We start from the raw sequence: 23,952 nt of genomic DNA on the forward strand, positions 1-23,952 counted from the left end.
GGTAAGAATTAAGCAGGTTGCTTTTTCCTGGATACAGTCAAGCTTCTTGAGTGTTGATGGAACTGCACCTATCTAGCTAATGGGGAGTATTCCATCACACTCCTAACTTGTGCTTTGTAGATGGTGGAAAGACTTTGGGGAGTCAGGAGGTGAGTTACTGACTGCAGAATTCCTAGCCTCTGACCTGTTCTTGCAGCCAAAATATTTTTATGGCTCGTCCAGTTCAGTTTTTGGTCAATGGTAACCCCCAGGATGTTGACAGTGGGGGATTCAGCGATGGAAATGCCATTGAATGTCAAGAGGTGATGGTTAGACACTCTCTTGTTGGAGATGGTAATTGCTACTTGTTATTTGCCACTTGTCAGCCTGAGCCTGGATATTGTCCAGGTCTTGCCACATTTGGACATTGATATCTTAGGAGTTGCGAATGATACAGAACATTGTGCAGTCATCAGTGACCAATCCCACTTCTGACCTTATGATGGAAGGAATGTCATTGATGAAGCAGCTGAAGATAGTTGGGCCTAGGACAGTGATGCTCCTGCAGTGATATTCTGGAGCTGAGATGATTGACTTCCAATCACCATAACCATCTTCCTTTGTGCCAGGTATGACTCCAACCAATAGAGGGTTTTCCCCCTGATTCCCATCGACTCCAGGTTTGTTCGGGCTCCTTGATGCCACACTCGGTCAAATGCAGCTTTGATGTCAAGGGCAGTCACTCTTACCTCACCTTTGGCATTCAGCTCTTTTGTCCATGTTTGAACCAAAGCTGTAATGAGGTCAGGAGCTGAGTGACCCTCGTGGAACTCAAACTGAGAATGCCAATGGCTGGGACAGTGGATACTTCAAGCCACTGTATGAACCAGATTGTGCACTGAGCATTTGAAATAGGAGGGGAAGTAGACCATTCCAACCTGTTCCACCATTCAATAAACTCATGACTGATGTGTTTTCAAATTTCATATTCCCATTTACTCCCTTTGATTTCCTTGCCAAACAAGAATCCAAGAACCTAGTTGCCTCCACCTTAAAAGTATTCAATGACCCGTCTCCACTGCCTTTTGAGATAGAGGCTGTGACCTAATGGCCCTGTTAGCTGTGGGTGCATAATGGCAAAACCTTGCGAGTGGCCAAAAAGTGAGGTCTCAGTTTGAGATCTTTCCCGCCCTCTGTCACTGATGTCATCCATAAATTTTAATGTATTATCATTTAATTACCGGATTTGATGCCATAGCTCACAATGTATTCCCACCACCCCAATGACGTGATGCCATGCCAGCGTGCATCCCACACCATGGCTGGACAGTGCGCTGGCACTGCCCGCTGGCACCCTGGCACTGCATTGGGGTGACGGGGGGGGGGTGCCCAGTGCTTGTGAAGGAGGGTGGGGAACAGAGCCTGTGAAGAGGAAGGGGTGGGGCCGGCACCATTGATGGGGAGTTGGGGCTGACCAGATGCGGGGGGGGGAAGGGGGGTGGTAGGTGTGGTGGTGTTGGGTCACCCTGATGCTTGCAAGGTGGGGTGAGCATGTTCCTCGTGTCCACTGGGGGAAAGGGGGAGGGGGTTGTCCCAATCTCTGTGAGGGGGAAGGGTGGGCCTTAAATTTAACTTTGAGCTGGGGGAGGTGGGGGGGCATTTGTGAGATCCCATCTCATTCTTCTAATCAAAGGCTTAATTGAGGTTGGTGGGTGCTGGATTAGTTTGAGTAATGATGTGGAGATGCTAGCGTTGGACTGGGGTAAACACAGTAAGAAGTCTCACAACACCAGGTTAAAGTCCAACAGGTTTATTTGGTAGCAAAAGCCACTAGCTTTCGGAGCGCTGCTCCTTCGTCAGGTAAGTGGGAGTTCTGTTCACAAACAGGGCATATAAAGACACAAACTCAATTTACAAAATAATGGTTGGAATGCGAGTCTTTACAGGTAATCAAGTCTTAAAGGTACAGACAATGTGAGTGGAGAGAGGGTTAAGCACAGGTTAAAGAGATGTGTATTGTCTCCAGCCAGGACAGGTAGTGAGATTTTGCAAGCCCTGGCAAGTCATGGGGGTTACAGATAGTGTGACATGAGTCCAAGATCCCAGTTGAGGCCGTCCTCATGTGTGCGGAACTTGGCTATCAGTTTCTGCTCAGCGACTCTGCGTTGTCGTGTGTCGTGGAGGCCACCTTGGAGAACGCTTACCCGGAGATCAGAGGCCGAATGCCCGTGACCGCTGAAGTGCTCCCCAACAAGAAGCGAACACTCTTGCTTGGTGATTGTCGAGCGGTGTTCATTCATCCGTTGTCGCAGCGTCTGCATAGTCTCCCCAATGTACCATGCCACGGGACATCCTTTCCTGCAGCATATCGGGTAGACAACGTTAGCCGAGCTGCAAGAGTATGTACCGTGTACCTGGTGGATGGTGTTCCCACGTGAGATGATGGCATCCGTGTCGATGATCCGGCACGTCTTGCAGAGGTTGCTGTGGCAGGGTTGTGTGGTGTTGTGGTCACTGTTCTCCTGAAGGCTGGGTAGTTTGCTGCGGACAATGGTCTGTTTGAGGTTGTACGGTTGTTTGAAGGCAAGAAGTGGGGGTGTAGGGATGGCCTTGGCGAGATGCTCGTCTTCATTAATGACATGTTGAAGGCTCCAGAGAAGACGTCGTAGCTTCTCCGCTCCGGGTAAGTACTGGACGACGCAGGGTACTCTGTTCACCGTGTCCCATGTTTGTCTTCTGAGGAGGTCGGTGCGGTTTTTCGCTGTGGCGCGTCGGAACTGTTGATCAGTGAGTCGAGCGCCATATCCTGTTCTTATGAGGGCATCTTTCAGCATCTGGAGGTGTCTGTTGCGATCCTCCTCATCCGAGCAGATCCTGTGTATACGGAGGGCTTGTCCGTAGGGGATGGCTTCTTTAACGTGTTTAGGGTGGAAGCTGGATGAGTGGAGCATCGTGAGGTTATCCGTGGGCTTGCGGTACAGTGAAGTGTACCTTCACCTCAACCGGGATCTTGGGTTCATGTCACACTATCTGTAACCCCCATGACTTGCCTGGGCTTGCAAAATCTCACTAACTCTCCCGGCTGGAGACAATACACGCCTCTTTAACCTGTGCTTAACGTTCTCTCCACTCGCATTGTCTGTACCTTTAAGACTTGATTACCTGTAAAGACTCACATTCCAACCATTATTTTGTAAATTGAGTTTGTGTCTTTATATGCCCTGTTTGTGAACAGAACTCCCACTTACCTGATGAAGAAGCAGCGCTCCGAAAGCTAGTGGCTTTTGCTACCAAATAAACCTGTTGGACTTTAATCTGGTGTTGTGAGACTTCTTACTGTGTGAACAGAACTCCCACTTACTTGACGAAGGAGCAGCGCTCCGAAAGCTAGTGGCTTTTGCTGCCAAATAAACCTGTTGGACTTTAACCTGGTGTTGTAAGACTTCTTACTTACTTTGAGTAATACAGAGCACAGTGTGTTGCCATTTATCCTCTCATGCATTAATCTTTTCATCTATGAGCAAATATTTTTTCTTTAACTTGCTGACTATTTTCTCCAAACAGGGCATGCGCACACTATTAACCGGTCATAGTAATCAAAAGCCCAATTAGCTGGTTGGATAGATTTACTTTGAACTCATGTAGAAGTGCCAGTGATTGGCGGAAGCAGATTCAAATTGGACTAGAACCGCTTGCCAAACTAAAACCTGCCGTTACAGAAGTTGAACAATGATGAAGTAATCCACTGTTTTTTTTGTCCAAGTATTTCCTAAACCAAGCCCATAAACTTTGCTCCCTCACTCATCAATGATTAACCTTTCGCAAGCACATTTCATTGCAGGCACCAGAGACCAGACGGACTGGGTAATGCTACACTTCAGGTTGGCAGCACTCAACCCCATAGGGCAGAATGACATTGCTTCTGCCTGGTTGTCCGTCTTTTGCCAGACGCAATGGGCAGTGCGATTTTGGCCGCAATCCTTGTTCTATTGAACCGGGATTTACAACATTTTCTGTCCTTATTCTAGGAATGCTAACATAGATCCTGCATCGGAAATTCCCATTCCTCTGACAAGGGTCTCTCGGGCATCTTCAATTCCCTTCGCACTGTCTTCAACTACATTGCCCTCCGCCACCCACTCTGGAATCACCCCCTAAACTTCCCCTGTCTCCCTTGCTTTGAGATACTCACAATTTTATTTTCATTTGTGGGATATGGGTGTCACTGGTTGGCCAGTATTTATTGTCCATCCCTTGTTGCACTTGTCCAGAGGGCAGCTGAGAGTCAAAGACAGTGCTGTGGCTCTGGAGTCACATGTAGGCCAGACCAGGTATGGATGGCAGATTTCCTTCCCGAAAGGACATAGAAACTAGAAGCAGGAGTAGCCCATTCGGCCCTTTGAGCCTGCTTCACCATTCATTTTGATCATGGCTGATCGTCGAATTCAATATCCTGATCCCCCCCTTCTTCCTATATCCCTTGATCCCTTTAGCCCCAAGAGCTATATCTAATTTCTTCTTGAAATCAGAAAACATTTTGGCCTCAACAACATTCTGTGGTAGTGAATTCTACACATTCACCACATTCTGGGTGAAAAAAATTCCTCACCTCAGTTCTAAAAGGTTTACCCCTTATCCTCAAACTGTGACCCCTAGTTCTGGACTTCCCCCACCATTAGGAACATTCTTTCTGAATCTACCCTGTCTAACCCTGTTAGAATTTTATAAGTTTCTATGAGATTCTGTGAGAATATTCGTGAACCAGATGAGTTTTTACGATAATTGACAATGGTTTCATGGTCATCAGTAGAATCTTGATTCCAGATAGTTTTGATCGAATTCAAATACCACCATCTGCCGTGGTAGAACTCGAACCCGGGTCCCTGGAACATTAGCTGAGTTTCTGGATTAATAGTCGAGCAATAATACCACCAGGCCATCGCCTCCCCAAAATCCACCTCTTTGGCCAGGATTTTAATAATTTCCTCACCATCTCCATGCACAGGCCAAGTTTATACAATCTGTCCATGGAATTTAACCCTTTTGTTACCAATGTCATTCAGTGATTCTGCCTCGAGGAGGTGTCCCAAAAAAAGTACCTGGATCTGCACCTTACATGCTGTAAACTGCAGGTCTATGGGCTGTTGTGCAGGAAGATGGGATTAGAAAGGGAACATTTGTGATTTGAGTACATAGAATGACAGAATAGAATCAAAGAGCCCCGACAGGGCAGGAAGAGGCCATTTGGCCCATCAAGTATTCACCAGTCTCTGAGTATGTCCTATCCTTGTAACCCCACACATTTACCATGGCTGATCCACCTAACCTACCACCTTTGGACACTAAGGGACAATTTAGCACGGCCAATCCACCTAATCTGCACATCTTTAGATTGTGGGAGGAAACCGGAGCACCCGGAGGAAACCCCACGCAGACATAGGGAGAACGTGCAAACTCCAGGGACAGTCAAATAACATCTTCTAGTCTTTCACCCTTCAGAAAAAAATCTAATTTGCCTCCCCCATATCTAAAGTGGACAACTTCTCACTTTCCTACTTTGAACGCCATTGTCATAGTTTGTCCCCTAAGGGAAGTTGGGTACAGAGTAATGGTATTGTCACTGGACTAGTAAATCAGAGATGCAGGGAATTCAAATCCCACCACAGCTGGTGAAATTAGAATTCAATAAACATCTGGAATAAAGCTGACCATAATTGTCATAAAAATTCATCTGGTACATTAATGTCCTTTGGGGAAAGAAATCTGCCATCCTCACCTGGTGTGGCCCACTCCAGATCCACAGCATTGTGGTTGGCTCTGAAATAGCCTAGTAAACCAGTCAGCACAATTAGGGATGTCCGCATTGAATGAATAAAAATAAAACTCAACCCGTCCCTTTGTAACTCTGCTCCAATCCACAAGGATGCAGCTTCTGCCTACCTGAGTTTGGTGACTTTTAGTTTTGATCATAGCTACTCAAGTATGTTTTTGACCGTGCACAGTCTCCCTTAATTGGGACTTTGGTGTATTTTCAACATCTTTGATTTTCCCAGTTTTAACAAGTTCCCTGTCTGATTTTCTGAGCTGTGCTTCTATCTGGAGTGGAGCCTCACGGAATTAGGTCATATATTTACCGACATGTAACACAGATTTAAAAAGCACTACTTCAATCCTATCTTGCTGTCTTCAGACTTTTAAATGGACCTACCTCACGCTAAGTTGATCTTTCTCTGCACCCTAGCTATGACTGTAACACTACATACATGCAGGTTCAGTCGGAAAGGCAAATGTAATGCCTGCATTCATGTCGAGAGGGCTAGAATACAAGAGCAGGGATGTACTTCTGAGGCTGCAATAGGCTCTGGTCAGACCCCATTTGGAGTATTGTGGGCAGTTTTGGGCCCCAAATCTGAGGAAGGATGTGCTGGCCTTGGAAAGGGCAGTAAGAAGTTTAACAACACCAGGTTAAAGTCCAACAGGTTTATTTGGTAGCAAAAGCCACACAAGCTTTCGGAGCTGCAAGCCCCTTCTTCAGGTAAGTGGGAATTCTGTTCACAAACAGAGCATATAAAGACACAACCTCAATTTACATGAATAATGGTTGGAATGCGAATACTTACAACTAATCAAGTCTTTAAGAAACAAGACAATGTGAGTGGAGAGAGCATCAAGACAGGAAAGGGTCCAGAGGAGGTTCAGAAGAACGATCCCTGGAATGAAGTGCTTGTCGTATGAGGAACGTTTGAGGACTCTGGGTCTGCACTCATTGGAGTTTAGAAGAATGAGGGGGGATCTTATTGAAACTTACAGGATACTGCGAGGTCTGGATAGAGTGGATGCAGAGAGGATGTTTCCACTAGTAGGAAAAACTAGAACCAGAGGGTACAACCTCAGGCTAAAGGAACGATCCTTTAAAACAGAAATGAGGAGGAATTTCTTCAGCCAGAGAGTGGTGAATCTGTGGAACTCTTTGCCGCAGAAGGCTGTGGAGGCCAGGTCATTGAGTGTCTTTAAGACAGAGATAGATAGGTTCTTGATTAATAAGAGGATCAGGGATTAATGGGAAAAAGGCAGGAGAATGGGGATGAGGAAAATATCAGCCATGATTGAATGGCGGAGCAGACTCGATGGGCCGAGTGGCCTAATTCTGCTCCTATGTCTTATGGTCTTATTCTGCGCTCTCTCCTTTCTTTCTCTATGAACGGTATGCTTTGTTTCTTTAGCATGCAAGAAACAATACTTTTCACTGTATGTTAATACATGTGACAATAAATCAAATCAAAAATGGTGGAGGTTCCTCTTGTGCACAATGTGCAGCAATTATATAACCGTGTTCTACAGAAGGTCTGCAATTTGTTTACATATGGCAAAGTAAGGAACCTTCCTCACACATCCTCTTGTGTTACCTGTTCTCCTTCAAGTTAAAATCTTACCGTTGTTATGTATTTGTCTTTTGGCTCACTATAGAGCCCTGCTGAAGTAATGTATGTATAGAAGTATTCTCGCAAGGTTTGACCCCGTTCATGTCCGCAGGCGACATAACGCAATTAGAACGGGAAACTGAGAGAAGCAGCGGACATGAGAATGAACGCACACCACGAATAAAGTTCCGTTCTTTTTTAACCAAAGTGCTCCCGAGTGTCGTAACTCCAAATAAGTTTTAAGTTTATTTATTAGCGTCACCAGTGGGCTTAGATTAACACTGCAATGAAGTTTTGTCTTATTCATTCGTGGGACATGGGCGTCGCTGGCTGATCAGCATTTATTGCCCATCCCTGGTTGCCCTTTGAGGGCAGTTGAGAGTCAACCACATTGCTGTGGGTCTGGAGTCACATGTAGAAATCCATAGAAATCCATAGAAACCCTACAGTACAGACAGAGGCCATTTGGCCCATCGAGTCTGCACCGACCACAATCCCACCCAGGTCCTATCCCCATATCCACCCATTAATCCCTCTAACCTATGCATCTCAGGACACTAAGGGCAATTTTTAGCATGGCCAATCAACCTAACCCGCACATCTTTGGACTGAGGGAGGAAACCGGAGCACCTGGAGGAAACCCACGCAGACACGAGGAGAATGTGCAAACTCCACACAGACAGTGACCCAAGCCAGGAATCGAACCCAAGTCCCTGGAGCTGTGAAGCAGCAGTGCTAACCACTGTGCTACCGTGCCGCCCCACTGTAGGCCACACTGGGTAAGGATGGCAGATTTCCTTCCCCAAAGGACATTCGTGAACCAGATGGCTTTTACCAACAATCGACAATGATTTCATGGTCATCAGTCAAATCTTAATTCCAGATATTTTTGTTGAATTCAAATTCAAATTTGAACCCGGGTCCCCAGAACAGAGTTAGTTAGTTACTGTGGAAATCCCCCAGTCACCACACTCCGGTACCTGTTCGGGTACACTGAGGGAGAATTTAGCATGGCCAATGCACCTAACCAGCACGTCTTTCAGACTGTGGGAGGAAACCAGAGCACCTGGAGGAAGCCCACGCAAATACGGGGAGAGTGTGCAGACTCTGCACAGACAGTGACCCAAGCTGGGAATCGAACCCCGGTCCCTGGCGCTGTGAGGCAGCAGTGCTAACTACTGTGCCATCAAAAATGCAACATCAGTCACACACCATAGAAAGCACACACCCAGTAATTAGTGGAGGTGTTTTTCTTTTTGACACGTAGTGTATTTCCAGTTTAGCTTAAACCAAAGGCAGTATTTTGGGAGAGATTGAAGCTTGCACTGCAGAGTGTTGGAGATTCAGTGAAGCCTACACCAATCAATATTAGTTAGGTCCACTGTGTCACGGAGGGATATGAATGGGTTAGTTGTGGCTATATGGTGGGGATGGGTTCACTGCTCAGTACAGCTGTGTTGAAATAGAAATTACATTGTTGACCTGAATTGTGCAGTTACGGCATAACCAATTGATTTCTCTGATGGACCAACAAATATTCCAAGGATATACGGTCTGGGAGTGTCCTTTTTAAGATATTTATTGATCCACTCCTCTCTCCCTGATTGGAATTTACACTGTGCTGGCTTGCTGATACAGTGAGAAGTGACTTCACGAAAATTAAATGCTTTCGAATGAATTTTCAACCTCACTTGCCCAGTGCCCTTTGCCTGCTGAGGGTCATAGCTTTGCACAACCATCACTGTCAGACTATGATGCTCTCATAGTTGGGTGTAAAACCTCATGTACTCATTGCATTCTCTTTTCCATGACCGTGTCCTCACTGCACCCATTGGATACACTTGCCCGTGACCCTGCCCTCACTGCACCCATTGGACACCCTTGCTCATGACCCTGCCCTTACCATGCCCATTGGACGCTCTTGCCCGTGACCCTGCCCTCACTGCACCCATTGGACACTCTTGCCCATGACCCTGCCCTCACTGCACCCATTGGACACCCTTGCCTGTGACCCTGCCCTTACCACACCCATTGGACACTCTTGCCCGTGACCCTGCCCTCACTGCACCCATTGGACACCCTTGCCCGTGACCCTGCCCTTACCATACCCATTGGACACTCTTGCCTGTAACCCTGCCCTCACAGCACCCATTGGACACTCTTGCCCGTGACCCTGCCCTCACTGCACCCATTGGACACTCTTGCCCATGACCCTGCCCTCACTGCACCCATTGGACACTCTTGCCCGTGACCCTGCCCTCACTGCACCCATTGGACACTCTTGCCCGTGACCCTGCCCTTACCATACCCATTGGACACTCTTGCCCATGACCCTGCCCTCACTGCACCCATTGGACACCCTTGCCCGTGACCCTGCCCTCTCAACACCCATTGCACACCCTGGCCTTCACAACCCCCTTCCCCCCCACCCGCCCCCATCTATGGCCCAAGCTCCCATACCCACTCACCCCCCCCACATTAATCTACCATGTCTTTAATTCTGGGTTCCATCTGAAATGTTTCTTAAGCAAATGTAACCTCTGGAAAGCCCATAACAGCAAAAATATTAACCGGTTTACTGCGTAGTTTGTCTTATCTTTCGCAAGGAAAGATGTGCCAGAACCCTAAAGGAAGCTTGCTGTGTGAGATTGCGACGTGCAGTGACTTGCTCTGGTCCAGATCTCTGTCACACGCAACACTGATTCCGTTCTAATCCATTTCTGGTAAAGAACCAAAACGCTGCTCTGTTTGTCTCGAGTGTGGAAATTCCGAGCTAGAGTCAGCCGGTGAGAACGGTTTTACTTGTATAGGTAGGGTCCATGAACTGTTGGAAGGCATTCTACTTCCAGAGGTTTCCTGTGCTGCATCATATGACTTGTTCCTGGTTTTTTTTTTCGAACTCCAAGCTGCTAGCTAGTGCAGTTTGTGTGAAAATTGCAGGAACATTGCCATGGCAACAAAGGCTGCGAGCTTAATTTCATCATCCCCACCTCAAGCAACCAGAGTTACCATTTTGTTCGACCACACCGAGGTGGTGAGGCAGTGCAGAAAGGGTGTGTGTGTTGCGGCGGGGCGGGGGGGTTGGGGGGGGGGGAGGCAGGTGGGGAGGAACAGAAAATTGGGAAGAGACAGACTGATCTGTAATCACAGACAGTTTAGATGTGATTGGATAAAGTTGTATAGAGGAGCGGCACGGTGGTGCAGTGGTTCGCACAGCTGCCTCACTGCGCCGGGGACCCAGGTTCGATTCCCGTCTTGGGTCACTGTCTGTGCGGAGTTTGCACGTTCTCTCCGTGTCTGCGTGGGTTTCCTCCGGGTGCTCCGGTTTCCACCCACAGTCTGAAAGACGTGCTGGTCAGGTGCGTTGGCCATGCTAAATTCTCCCTCAGTGTACCCAAGCAGGCGCTGGAGTGTGGCGACTAGGTGATTTTCACAGTAACTTCATTGCAGTGTTAATGTAAGCCTACTTGTGACACTAATAAAATAACTATAACTTAAAATAACTCCCAATCCATTAGGATTTGATAGAGTAAATAAGGAGAAGCCGGTTCCAGTGTTGAGTAACCAGAGGACAACAGGTTAAAGGCAATTCATAGAATCAAAGAATCCCTACAGTGCCGAGGAGGCCATTCAGCCCATCAAGTCTGCACCGACCACAATACCACCCAGGCCCTATTCCCATAACCCCACATATTGACCCTGCTAATCTCCTGACACTCGGGTCAATTTAGCATGGCCAATCAACCTAACCCACACCAATTGGTTAAAGATTTGAAGAAACATAAAGAAAAAGTTGCTTTTTGCAGCGATTTGTTTTCATCGGAAATGTCCAAAGGGCGATGGAGGCAAATTCATTGTTAACTTTCAAAGGGAATTGGATAAATTGAAGAGTAAAACATTTATAGGGCCATTTATGAAAGTGGAGGAATTTGGGACTAATAAGATAAGACTTTCAGAGAGGATAGGCACAAAGGGCTTTCTGTGTGGTATTACTCAACAATCCTTCAGTCACAGCCATGGGTTGGTGGGAGCCCGGGAGGTGATTTGTTTAGCTATATTTATTGTGTAAGTCTCATGGCTCGGGAGAGGGTAATGCAGTTTGCAACTTGAGGTATGCTTAAGCAATCAAGCAATCCAAAGGCTTGATCGCATTTTCTCCTTGGCCGTGGGAGTGTTGTGTAGCACTGGTTTTAGAATACTGGAGCCCCAGTTACGAGTTACTGCAAGAGCATAGGACTAATTTATCGTATGTTTAATTTTTTAAAAGATTCTTTCGTGGTACATGGGTGTTGCTGGTGGACCAGCATTTATTGCCATCCCTAGTTGCCCGAGGGCAGTTGAGAGTCAACATCATTGCTGTTGCTGTGGGTCTGGAGTTACATATAGGCCAGACCAAGTAAAGACAGCAGATTTCCTTCCCTAAAGGACATTGATGAACCAGATGGGTTTTTCCAACAATGGTTTCACGGTCATCAGTAGATTCTTAATTCCAGATATTTTTTATTGAATTCAAATTCCACCATCTGCCATGCGTCCCCAGAACATTAGCTGAGTTTCTGGATTAATAGTCTAGCGATAATACCACTAGGCCATCACCTCCCCAATTTTCTTTGGTTGCATTAAAATGGTAGAAAGAGTTACTCATAGAATCCCTACAGCGCAGAAGGAGGCCATTTGGCCCATCAAGCTTGCACCAACAATAATCCCACCCAGGCCCTATCTTCGTACCCTCACATATTTACCCCTCACATCCCCCTGACACCAAGGGACAATTTAACATGTCCAATTAACCTAACCTGCACATCTTTGGAGTGTGGGAGGAAAGCTGAGCACCCGCAGGAAACCCACGCAGACACGGGGAGAATGTGCAAACTCCGCACAGACAGTCACTCGTGGGCCGGAATTGAACCCAGGTCCCTGGAACTGTGAGGCAGCAGTGCTAACCGCTGTGCTACCGTGCCACCCATTCTTTTCTGCCTCCTCCAAGGAGGGTTCAGTGATGTCTCTAACAACTGAATGATCCACAAAGAGGGAAAAGACTGAGTGCAATTCTGTTTTGCCTCTTTAACTAAATGGTCGGGGCAAGCACACAGAATTACCTGCAATCCATTTAGCCCAACTGGTCCAAGTAGATGCCTCTTCCCACCCCTCTTCAGCTCACCGTATCAGCTTCCCCTTCCATTCCTTTCTCCTGCCAATGTTTTTCTGGCTTCCCCCTAATGCATGCCCATTCTCCGCAGCCATACTCCTTGCAGTAGCCTGCTCCATATTCTCATCACTTCAATTCGTTCGTGTGTTTGTGAAACCACTTAGCAAATTGATCCCTTGTCAGGCATTTTCCCTGAAATACTGACAGTCACTTCAACATTCATCCAACACGTCTGTTTAAATGGAGCTTCCTCCTCTCAAGCTGGTGTTAGGTTTGCCTCCAGCCATGAGAATCAAACTTCAGACCCAAGGCAAAGGAGGAGACTTGGCCTCATTTCAGTTTGTGTGGATGTTTGTGTACACGCGTGCGTTCTGTGTGGACATGTGTGTCTATGTATGGGGGTGTTTGTGCATCTGTGTGTGCGTGGATATGTTTGTGTAGATGTTTGCGTGTGCGTATATGCGTGAATGTCTGTATGTGGGGCTATGTTTCTATGCCAACTCATCCAGTAACCACCATGGGCAGACCTCAGAGCCAATGCTGAGATGAAATAAAATAAAATACTAAGTCTCCTTGGCAGACTTTTTTTTTTAACCCTCTTATTCATCTATAAAAGCACATACACTGCATTTACTATTGTTCAATTACATAATCACAAACATTTTATTCAAGTGCTTAATCCCTTCTTAAAACAAGCATTGGAATTCATCGTCCCACTTCAAAGAGTCTATAGCCACTTGGAGAAGCCAATCAAACTGTGAAATGGCAGCTTCCCACTGTGCAAATGGAAGGTTATAAAATCTCATGCATCACGAATCCAGTAACGATACCCCTCAGGCTTATCTGAACAACATAATATATACAAATTAGAGACAGGAGTAGGTCACTCATCCTTTTGAACCTGCTCCACCAATTAATATGATCATGACTGATCTGATTCTAACCTCAACTCCACAGATCCGGCAAACCTTTCACCCCCTTGCTTATCAAGAATCCATTTATATCAATAGAGTTAAAAAGGCATTTTTTTTAACAGTCTACATTGTTTCTTTAAAGATTTAAAGAGCATGGGTTTTAAATACCTTGACAGCTGTTCTTTTCACAGTTTCTTTTGCCACTTTTTACAGTTCCTTTTGACAGGTCTCTTAAAGTTTATTTATTAGTCACAAGTAGGCTTACATTAACACTGCAATGAAGTTATTGTGAAAATCCCCTAGTCGCCACACTCCGGCACCTGTTTGGGTACACTGAGGGAGAATTTAGCATGGCCAATGCATCTAACCAGCACGTCTTTCGGACTATGGGAGGAAACCGATGCACCCAGAGGAAACCCACGCAGACACGGGGAGAATGTGCAGACTCCACACAGACAGTGACCCAAGCCGTGAAGCGAACCCAGGTCCCTGACACTGTGAGGCAGCAGTGCTAACCACTGTGCCACCTTGCTGCTAAGTCCCCACCCCAGAGATTTGAGCATGTAATCTAGGCTGATACTTCAGTGCAGTACGGAGGGTGTGCGTTATGGTGGTAGGGTGGGTTGGTATGGAATATGTTGGCTTCACACCAACTTTCATTCCGGTGGATGGGGGGGCTGCAATCTTCCCATCTCCTCGTAATATGCTGCCCTCTCTATCTGTCTGTGCTGCTCTCTATCTCTGTCTCTCCCTATCTCTGTCTCTGTCTCTCTCTCTCTCTCTGTCTCTCTCACTCTCTGTGTCTCACTCTCTGTCAGTTTCTTACCCGCGGTACATTATGGCTGAGGGGGCGATATGTCTGTCCCCTTATAATATAGAATCCCTACAGTACAGAAGGAGACCATTCGGCCCATCGAGACTGCACCAACTCTCTAAAGGAGCATTCTATCTAGGCAAACCACGCCCCCCCCCCCCCACCCCCCGCATTATCATGGCCAATCAACCTAACCCGCACATGGAACCCCACTGTGGGAGGAAACCAGAGCACCGGAGGAAACCCACGCAGACACGGGGAGAACGTGCAAACTCCACACAGACAGTCACCCAAGGCTGGAATCGAACCTAGGTTCCTGGTGCTGTCCTGTCTATCTGTCTGAGTCTCTCACTATCTGTGTACCTTTGCATCTGTGTCTCACTCTTTCGTTGTCAGTCAGGCTCCCTCTGTCTCACATTCTCTCGGACTCTCTCTCTAGATATAGCTATTTTGATCAAGTGTTCCCTGCAAGTAACTGGCAGATTCATAATGCCATAACGTTGCCCTTTTAAGTGGTAACACATTATAACAAAACCTTGACTCGTACCATATGTAACAATGAAAACAAACCCACCAGGCAATCGAGGGGGTTCATGATGGGTCAGAAACATTAAAATAAAGCAGCGTCTTTGCATCTCTGAAATCCGAGATGGTGGGGCCTTCCTCTGTGCAGTGTCTGTGACCCAAACGCCAAGCATCTGCAGCATTTGACCTCCAAAGTGTGAGTCAATGTTGGGTGGCTTTTTTCCCATCATCCTGTGCTAACAGAGGCTACTGCCAATACATCCACCCTTCGCCAGTATACACATGAAGCCGATTGTACACTAACAGCATCTTCACAATCAGCAATGAAAGAAAGACAGACTTGCATTTATATATTGGGCATTTATATAGATTTATGTATTTTACCGGTAGTTCATGCCACAATCCCACAGTATCGAAGTCGGAGAATTTGGCACCCGACCATAAGACATAGGAGCGGAATTAGGCCACTCGGCCCATCGAGTCCGCTCTGCCATTCAATCATGGCTGATATTTTCCCCATCCCCATTCTCCTGCCTTTTCCCCATAACCCCCGATCCCCTTATTAATCAAGAACCTATCTATCTCTGTCTTAAAGACACTCAATGACCCGGCCTCCACAGCCTTCTGCGGCAAAGAGTTTCACAGATTCACCACTCTCTGGCTGAAGAAATTCCTCCTCATTTCTGTTTTAAAGGATCGTCCCTTTAGCCTGAGGTTGTGCCCTCTGGTTCTAGTTTTTCCCACTAGTGGAAACATCCTCTCCACGTCCACTCTATCCAGGCCTCGCAGTATCCTGAAAGTTTCAATAAGATCCCCCCCTCATTCTTCAAAACTCCAATGAGTACAGACCCAGAGTCCTCAACCGTTCCTCATACCACAAGCTCTTCATTCCAGGGATCATTCTTGTGAACCTCCTCTGCACCCTTTCCAAGGCCAGCACATCTTTCCTTAGATACAGTCAAATCTCTGTTCACTGCAGCAGGATGAGAGAATCCCGCCGGTGTGAACAGTGGTAACATTCCAGCCATCATCTTACATGACCTCAGGACTCCCAAAGCTTTTACTGCCAATGACATACTTTTTGAAGCATAATCACTGTTGTAATGTTGGAAATGTGACAGCCAGTATGTACACAGCAAGCTCCCACAAATAGTAATGTTTTGATTTGATTTATTATTGTCACATGTATTAGCATACAATGAAAGGTATTGTTTCTTGCGCGCTATACAGACAAAGCATACCGTTCATAGAGAAGGAAGGGAGAGAGTGCAGAATGTAGTGTTACAGTCACAGCTAGGGTGTCGAGAAAGCTCAACTTAGTGCGAGGTGGGTCCATTCAAAAGTCTGATGGCAGCAGGGAAGAAGCTGTTCTTAAGTCGGTTGGTATGATACGTCAGACTTTTGTATCTTTTACCTGATGGAAGAAGGTGGAAGAGAGAATGTCTGGGGTGCGTGGGGTCCTTAATTATGCTGGCTGCTTTTCCGAGGCAGCGGGAAGCGTAGACAGAGTCAATGGATGGGAGGCTGGTTTGAGTGATGGACTGGGCTTCGTTCACGACCCTTTGTAATTTCTTGCAGCCTTGGGCAGAGCAGGAGCCAGACCAAGCTGTGACTTTTGTATCTTTTGTGAGAATTACCAGCTAACATCTTTCTAGCGATGTTGGTTGAGAGGGTAAATGTTGCCCAGGACGCTTTGGAGAATCCCCCCTACCCTTCTTCCTGTAAATAACACCGTGAGATCTCTTACACACAGTTGTGTTCTAATCTGGGATCACCCTAATCTTGATGACAGACAGGGTGCTGCCCTTTTTATAATACTAAGTCTTGACGGAACAGAGTGGGTCACTGCTGCCAGCCTCTGCTGCGACTCTCGCTGAGATTCAGAGGGGTTTTTGTGGAAATATGATGCTGACCTCTATCAAGAGCAGTGGTTGCGAATCGCGTGAAGCCAGGAGTTGATGCTTTCTTTTTTGCCTGAATTTTATTTTGTATAATTCAATGTGATGAAGGTGTGGCATTTAAAGGGTAAACCATTTCGCGAAGTAATCCATTAGTGCAAATTGAAGGAGACAGCAGCACTTGACGGCTTTGTGATCACTGTAAAGGATTAAATAGGTCTTAGCACAGACCTGCAGGCACTGAGCTATTGTAAAATAGCTTTATCGGCAAGACTTGGTGCTTCATTACTGAGAGAGGTTACTGACCACTCTACCTTCAGTATCTGACTGATTCCTGTGTCCTTCAGACCCTCCCTTGAGGGGGAGACGGGGGTGGCGGGCGGGTGGCGGGCAGGGGGTGGGGTGGGTGTTGAGAAAAGAAACTGCGTGAAGAATTTCTGTCTCCTGCACTTCACCTTGCCGGCTGCCTAGGTGTATATAGGCTTGTCAGGCTGCCAAGGCCGAGCTTCAGAATGAAGCTGCCATCCTCCCCGTCTCCAGCAGTGGAATTCAGAGGCGAGACATGAGGATGTGCAGGGAATGATCCCGAGATCCCAAGCCCGTGGGACGGAAGGGCACTGCAAGCATCCCGGGGTATTGATTTTGCAGGAGCTGTCTGCCATTAAAATAATGCTGAAGTTTAGGGCAGACAGGAAGAAGAGGTAGGTGCCGATTATAAGGACAGTGTAACTGCTGCATAGGCTGATTAACTCCTTTACACACTTGTCAGGGTAATGCTGCATTGCAGTATTCCTGTGGACCTGGTGAATGGGCCTCTATTACAGTGTTCAGTAAAGACAGACTCAGGCTTGTTTTCTGGATGGAGGAGTGTGTGTGTGTATGTGGGGGGCGGTGATGGTGGGGGGAGAGGGAAGGCGGGGGGGGGGGGGGGGGGGGTGGGGTCCGTGTGTTTGCTTGCCTGTCTCTTAAATACCCCAGGATGGCAGACGGTTAAATGTGTGGGAGAATTCTGTGTGCTTTTTTTGGTAGTGTTGCGTTGACGTGCCTGAGATGCGAGCAGATCCCGTGGACATGGTTGCTACACAGCACACACTGTGTGCAGATAAAGGAAGGGGGGAAAAAATATGACCTTAATTCGGAAATGAAATGAAGGGCTGAATCCTCGCTTTCTATCTGCGCTGGGGGTTAAGATTCTCAAGCTGCTTGGAAACTACGATCGGATAACTGTGTTTCACAGCAGGAGGGTTGGTGGGGTTTGTGGGGACAAGGGGCAGAGGTGGTGCTGCTGTGTTGCATTTGTAAAAGCACTTGTTACCATTTGAAATCCCAGCTCTCCGTAAACGACACAGCTTATCCCAATTCGGCTTCATCGCTAGTTACTGGTAAACCTCACCCATCTTAAAATCTGGTTGCCCATACGGCACGTGGCTCAGGGTAGCAGACCGTACGGAAATGCGATACTGTATGTGACTGAACCATTGCCTGTCATACAGTTTGTACCGCACCTATTGTAGCAGCTGACACTCCTGGGTTGAGTTTTTCCTGGCCCCGTAGAGGTGGGTTTGGAAGAAGGGGGAGAGTTACTGGTAAAGTCGCGGGAAGTCCAGTTGGGATGGCTCACCCGATGCCGTCCCGTCTCCGGCCGGCTTTGCCAAGAATGACTGTCGGGGAAAGCGGCAGCTGGTGCCTTGGCGGGGTGGGGGAGGTGGTTGGGGAGGGTAGCATGCAGCCAATAGCCACTTAAGGCCCCAATCTCGGGCCATTATCCAGTGCTGTTGGAACTTTCCCAGTGTCGATCAGATCCCCAGACAAGTCTGGAGCCCTGGCATTGAATGGAGGTGTCCATCAGGTGGGAGAACCATTGGAGGTTCCTCTCAAGCCCCCAATAGAAACATAGAAAAACTACAGCACAAACAGGCCCTTTGGCCCACAAGTTGTGCCGAACACATCCCTACCTTCTAGACCTACCTATAACCCTCCATCCTATTAAGTCCCATGTACTCATCCAGGAGTCTCTTAAAAGACCCTATTGAGTTCGCCTCCACCACCACTGATGCCAGCCGATTCCACTCGCCCACCACCCTCTGTGTGAAAAACTTACCCCTAACATCTCCCCTGTACCTACCCCCCAGCACCTTAAACCTGTGTCCTCTTGTAGCAGACATTTCCACCCTGGGAAAAAGCCTCTGAGAGTCCACCCGATCTATGCCTCTCAACATCTCATACACCTCTATTAGGTCTCCTCTCATCCTTCGTCTCTCCAAGGAGAAAAGACCGAGCTCCCTCAGCCTATCCTCATAAGGCATGCCACTCAATCCAGGCAACATCCTTGTAAATCTCCTCTGCACCCTTTCAATCTTTTCCACATCCTTCCTATAGTGAGGAGACCAGAACTGAGCACAGTACTCCAAGTGGGGTCTGACGAGGGTCTTATATAGCTGCATCATTATCCCTGGACTCCTAAACTCAATCCCTCGATTGATAAAGGCCAGCACACCATACGCCTTCTTAACTACAATGATAAATCTACAAAAGCGGCGTTGATCCCGGTGGACTTGTTTTCCCTCCACACTGATGGCCCTAACATCTCTGGCCTTCACTTTTTAAACAGGTTCAGTTGACATCCGAGAGCCTTTCTGTTCTGAGGTGCCCTCACGCTCAATTACCTGCCTCAACGATGGCCACCTCTCCTGGGTCTTCTCAATGGGTCTTCCACCCACTGGGTGTAATTGGATGTCGAAGGCAATGGGCATTATATTAGGAAGCTGTTTCATGTACATTTGAACGATGAAACCATGCATAAGCTCAGGACCTGCAGGTGGCCTCAATCTTAGGGTTTCACCTCCCTCGGGAAAATTCAGCCTGGCGACACTGTAGGCCGGATTTCCAGGTTGTCAGGACAGCACAGGCGCCATTGAAGAATGACAGGTCGGATCCAATTCTGGGATTCCTACCCCCATTCCCAGCACCAGCAGAGTTTGCTTTCATGGGATTAAGGTGCAATGGGTAGCCAGCCCACAACCTGCACTCTCAAACTGGTTGGCTCCATTGTAGGGTAGGCTTCTCCTAGCCCCCTGAAAATTTCTGTGGAGTTGGACTAGCTTCTCCTCCATGAGTTGTGGTTCATGACCTCTCAGAGGAGATGAGAAGGCAATGGTGACATAGTGGTAATGCCTCTGGAGTAGTGATCCACAGGTCGAGGCGAATGCTCTGAGGGCAAGGGTTCAAATCTCACCCTGGCAGCTGGTGGAATAAATCTGTCATATAAAGCTAGTCTCCGTAATGGTGACCCTGATAGCTATCATCAATTATTGTAAAAAGCAATCTGGTTCATTATTACCCTGCAGGGAAGAAAATCTGTCATCCTTACCAGGTCTGAACTACAGAAATTTTATCGACTATTAACTACCCTCTGAAATAGCCTGGCAATCCATTCTGTTCAAGGGCAACTATGGATGGGCAACAAATGTTGGCCTTGTCAGCTTCCCATGAACAAAAATATTCTGAATTTTGGGCCCCTCACCATGGCCCCTCATGCCTTCTCTGTTAACTCTCTTTCAATGTCTCCCTCCCCTTCTCTTTCTCCCTCCCCCGCCCCATTCTCTGTTGCCCCCTTGTGCTCTGCCTTCTGTTACGAAAACAAAGGGATTTATAGACAGTATTTGTAGACAGTAGAAATAAGGTATCAGTTTAAGTGAGTTTAATTTTATGTTTCAGTGCCTGGAAAGATAAAACCGATAGTTAGATTCATGCTGGACAAAGGTGTTTGTATTTGTGAGGGTTGGTTTCAATTCCTTCTATGATTCTATTATGCTTAGAGAGGTCTACGGTGTGAAGAGTAAATTTACCAGCAGTGGTTGCTTGGCAACTGGGGTTTGGCAAGAGAGAGAAGCGTTTACATTTTAGTTTAGTTGAATTTGAATGCAGTTGAAGCTAGGGAATGAGAGAAAAGGCAGCTCTCACAGCGCTGCTAGATGTAGTTGGTTTTAGATGGCTAAAGATCTCTCTTGGCCTTGCTAGAGGAAAAGCCGTACCTTGGAGTAATGGTTAGCAAAGTAGATGTCAGAAACCTGAAGTCCAGTTAGTTAAGGAAGCTAGAGAAATGAAGAGAGATTACCAAGAAGCCTGGAGTTAACGGAACCGAGGAAACTTGGAACCAGAACAGATTGCTGTTCGCTAAAGTTACAGAGAGTTGAAAAGGCATTGGAGCGTGAGAGGCCAGAAAGATATCTGCAGTGGTGCTAAATTTTGTGAGAAATTGCTACAGATTGAGAGATATTACTTGAAATAATTGTGGAAATCGGTGGCTGGACCTCAGAGTTTGTGTAAAAACTTTTAAGACAATGAAATCCAAAAGGGGTTGGCATAAATCCTGGAATAGACTCACTGGCAAAATTGGACTGGAAGCTCTGTTCAAAAGAGTCATTTGGAAAACATGGACTGGATTTCAGAATCCAAACCACTAATGACAAGCATTGTTGTGAACAATGATTTTAAGGCGTGTTTTGGGGAATGGAGTTTGGAAACTCTCACATGACTATCATCTGGGGGATATTGAGGAGAACTCCACAGACATTCCCTTGGGTTCAGAGAGGAGGGTGGCACGGTAGCACAGTAGGGCGGCACGGTAGCACAGTGGTTAGCACTGCTGCTTCACAGCTCCAGGGTCCCGGGTTCGATTCCCGGCTCAGGTCACTGTCTGTGTGGAGTTTGCACATTCTCCTCGTGTCTGCGTGGGTTTCCTCCGGGTGCTCCGGTTTCCTCCCACAGTCCAAAGATGTGCGGGTTAGGTTGATTGGCCAGGTTAAAAATTGCCCCTTAGAGCCCTGAGATGCGTAGGTTAGAGGGATTAGCGGGTAAAATATGTGGGAGTAGGGCCTGGGTGGGATTGTGGTCGGTGCAGACTCGATGGGCCGAATGGCCTCCTTCTGCACTGTAGGGATTCTATGATTCTATGATTCTATGAGTGTGTCTTGCCACAGTCATCTTGTGTGCTTAAAAGAGACTTTGTGTGTTAATGAGGCCATTGTAGCTTAAGATGTACTTTGTAATTTGTGTTCATCTTAATATCTGTGTGTAATTGTTAAGATAGGGGGGGGAGTAAAGGAACATCGTATCATAATCTAATTTTTTTTCATGTTTAATGAATGTTTCTTTCTTGTTAAGTCTATTAGCAGCGTTCTGACACTCTGCCTCAATGTTTTATAAAAGAGATTCCAGTCCTTGGACCCAGGGTTCCATTCTGGGATCTTGTCGTGGGATCGTAACACTTCCTCTTGCTCCACCTCCCTCCCGCTTTCTACCTCCCTCATGTTCCACCTCCCACTCGCTCCGCCTTGCTCTCACCCTTGTCTCCTCATAAATGCACTCGTGATGTGTTGTAAACTGCAAATGCACAGTTGCAAGATAGCTTTAAAACTTTGGATCTTGGTGGAAAAAATTTGAGTTGACATCATAGAATCCCTATAGTGCAGAAAGAGGCCATTCTGCCCATCGAGTCTGTACCGACAACAATCCTACGGAGGCCCAATCCCCGTAACCCCACATATTTACCCCGCTAGTCCCTCTAACCTATGCGTCCCGGGACACAAAGGGGCAATTTTAGCACGGCCAATGCACCTCACATGCACATGTTTGGACTGTGGGAGGAAACCGGAGCACCCGGAGGAAACCCACACTGACACGGGGAGGACGTGCAAACTCCCACAAAGACAGTAACCCAAGCCAGGAATAAAATCCGGGTCCCTGGCGCTGTGAGGCAACATGGTAACTACTGCGCCACCATGCCACCTTGGAATTATATATGGCATTATGAGGTGACCTAGCAGTTAGTTGCAATTTCACAAAGCTCTCCTGATTATCTGCCTGTTTTATCACTGGGCTGATGTTTATTTTTGATGTGTTAAAATCTTAAGCTGTGTTGCCTAACCACAAAGACTCTGGTTGCCCTGACAACCTATGGAGCGGTTCCCTTTGCCTCTGGCCCTTCTGGAGGCTTTGTGTCAGTAATCCTCATTTGCCTGAGTTTAGCCCATCAAAGCCCGATTTGGTTCCATTCCCAAAACAGTTGTCAAATTTGAAAATGGTTTGCGTTTGCGCCCTCGCAAAACAGGAGGGTTGGCTCACTCTCAACAATAATGACTACTTGTATTTCATAGTGGCTTTAAGTTGATAAAACATTCAAGGGAGTCCAATCAGACAAAAGTCTTCAGGCCAAAGAGGGAAACTCTTTGGGGCGGCCCGGTAGCACAGTGATTAGCATTGCTGCTTCACAGCGCCAGGGACCCGGGTTCGATTCCTGGCTTGGGTCACTGTCTGTGTGGAGTTTGCACATTCTCCCCGTGTCTGCGTGGGTTTCCTCTGGGTACCTCCAATTTCCTCCCACATTCTGAAAGATGTGCTGGTTAGATGCATTGACCTGAACAGGCGCCGGAATGGAGCGACTGGGGGAATTTCACAGTAACTTCATTGCAGTGTTAACGTAAGTCTTACTTGTGACTAATAAAACCTTAGGTTTTAAGGAGCATCTTAAAGGCAGAGTGTGAGATAGTGAACTGGAGAGATTTCGGGAGAGAATTCCTGAACCAATGGTTGGCTGAAGGATGTGATATAATCCCTGCAATGCAGAAGAGGCCATTCAGCCCTTCGGGTCTGCACCGACTCTCTGACAGAGTATCTTACCCAGACCCTCTCCCCGAGCCCCTTTCCCTCTAACCCCTCACGTTTACTGTAGCTAATCCATCTAACCTACACGTCTTGGGACACTAAGGGGTCATTTCACCTGGCCAATCCACCCAACCCACACATCTTTGGATTGTGGGAGGAAACTGGAGAACCCAGAGGAAACTCACGTGGACATGGGGAGAACGTGCAACACAGTCACCCAAAGGCCAGAATTGATCCCGGGTCCCTGGCGCTGTAGGGCAGGAGTGCTTGCCACTGTGCCGCCCCTGGATGGAAAGAAAAGAGGTTGGAGTTGGAAGAATGCAGGGGTATTAGAGGGCTGATAGGGAGGGGAATGAGCCTTGGAGGCATCTGAACACAAGGCTGAGAATTTTAAAATTAAGTGGCAGCTAAGCTAGGACCCATTTCCGTCACAGTCAGGGAGGTGAAGGGTGAACAGACATCAGAGCTTTGGACGAGCTTAACTTTAAGGAGGGGAGGCCGACCATTGGAATAGTTGGTTCTTAAATAAATGAAACAAGTGGTCTGACTGACCTTTACCCCTTGACTTATTTATAATCAAATAGAG

General features: G+C 47.2%; 1 protein-coding gene across 7 annotated transcripts in view; it reads left to right on the plus strand.

Moving 5' to 3' along the window:
- The window catches only part of plekha6 (pleckstrin homology domain containing, family A member 6), a 368,857-nt gene that overhangs the window by 218,268 nt on the left and 126,637 nt on the right, over nucleotides 1-23,952 (plus strand). The window contains exon 1 of one of the 7 annotated variants that reach the window (XM_078242067.1): nucleotides 16,454-16,474. The exons of 5 other annotated variants lie outside the window; for them this stretch is intronic. The gene's annotated coding sequence lies outside the window, so the exon portion shown is untranslated. Of the gene's footprint in view, nucleotides 1-16,453; nucleotides 16,475-16,515; nucleotides 16,536-23,952 lie in introns of those variants that run through there. One more of the 7 variants, XM_078242068.1, reaches the window with a different exon arrangement.

Source organism: Mustelus asterias, chromosome 25, assembly GCF_964213995.1.
Source record: "Mustelus asterias chromosome 25, sMusAst1.hap1.1, whole genome shotgun sequence".
In the NCBI taxonomy this organism is placed as follows: Eukaryota; Metazoa; Chordata; class Chondrichthyes; order Carcharhiniformes; family Triakidae; genus Mustelus; species Mustelus asterias.